Source organism: Cervus elaphus, chromosome 18 (assembly GCF_910594005.1).
Source record: "Cervus elaphus chromosome 18, mCerEla1.1, whole genome shotgun sequence".
NCBI lineage: Eukaryota > Metazoa > Chordata > Mammalia > Artiodactyla > Cervidae > Cervus > Cervus elaphus.
Window position 1 is genome coordinate 33,799,653 of NC_057832.1, and position 1,538 is coordinate 33,801,190.

At 38.7% G+C, this 1,538-nt stretch overlaps 1 pseudogene; it reads right to left on the reverse strand.

The window, feature by feature from the left end:
• Positions 1–860: 860 nt before the first annotated feature.
• Positions 861–1,027, reverse strand: LOC122674723 (annotated as a pseudogene).
• Between the last annotated feature and the right edge of the window lie 511 nt (positions 1,028–1,538).

Genomic DNA, 1,538 nt, shown 5'->3' on the forward strand with positions numbered 1-1,538 from the left:
AATTACTGCAGATGGTGACTGCAGCCATGAAATTAAAAGATGCTTAGTTCTTGGAAGGAAGGTAATGATCAACCTACACAGCATGTTAAAAAGCAGAGACATTTCTTTGCCAACAATGGTCTGTCCAGTCAAAGCTATGGTTTTTCCAGTAGTCATGTATGGATGTGAGAGTTCGACTATAAAGAAAGCTGAGTGCCAAAGAATTGATGCTTTTGAACTGTGGTGTTGGAGAAGACTCTTAAGAGTCCCTTGGACTGCAAGGAGATCCACCCAGTCCATCCTAAAGGAAATCAGTCCTGAATGTTCATTGGAAGGACTGATGTTGAAGCTGAAACTCCAATATCTTGGCCACCTGATGAAAAGAACTGACTCATTTGAAAAGACCCTGATGCTGGGAAAGATTGAAGGCAGGAAGAGAAGGGGATGACAGAGGATGAGATGATTGGATGGCATCACCAACTCAATGGACATGAGTCTGAGTAAACTCCGGGAGTTGGTGATGGACAGGGAGGCCTGGCGTGCTGCAGTCCATGGGGTCGCAAAGAGTCAGACACGACTGAACAACTGAACTGAACTGATTGCCTAACAGTCAAACAAAAAGCTTCATGAAAATGGAAATAAATCATACTTAAGAAACTCCTTTGCAATTTGTCATCCTACTTGTTTCTATCACTTTACCACTGCTCAGTGAATTGTATATAGAAAATGAATAGAGATATTTTTGAACTATCATTTCTTGGCATTGTCAATTTATGAAGAAGACAGTTTTTGCTTTTGTTTTTTAATTTTCCATGAAGGGAGAGCATTTTCAATCTGCCATAACCTGTGCTCACCCATCTTCACCTTGAACCTGCAGCATTTCAATCTGTAGTGAGGGTAGATGACACCTTTTTGACTTTTTTTATGTTGCTAGCAGAAGTCTTCTCGCGTTTGCTTTGAATCCAGTCTTCAGTGCATCTCTGTCTGCTTTTGCACAGATCTAGGAGTATAAGATGTTGCTGAGTCCAGCCTGTCGGCAGTACACCATCACGATGTCAGTGTTGGCTTAGCCCTCTACCCAGACGGCGGAAGGTCAGGAACTACTTTTTCTTTGGGTTAATTTGCAAACTTTGATGGTGTAACACAAGGTTCATATGTGTAATAAAAACAATATTATAGTTCGAAGATTCACAAATCCCCAAGGAGGTAACGCCTCAAGTATAAACATTGCTAGTTGAATTTATTCACTTGATTCCTCTTTATATGTTAAAAAGAAAAACAAACAAACCCAACAGCCTTTACAAAAAGCATTTTCAGAGTGGCTTCACTTTTCTCCAGAACATCAGTTAAAAATCAATAAAAGGCCAGGATAACACAAGATAGTGTTTATTTTTAAAGTTACCTCTATAAGTGAATCTTCCAATTTCACATTTTTATGTTTCTCCTTTATGGTTAGTCTTTGAAGAAAATACAAATTAAAGAGTTTTTATTCAACTGAAATGGAGGCTTTCTTTAGAAGAATTTCTTTCATAAAGCATAGATCAAATCTAAGCTCAGAT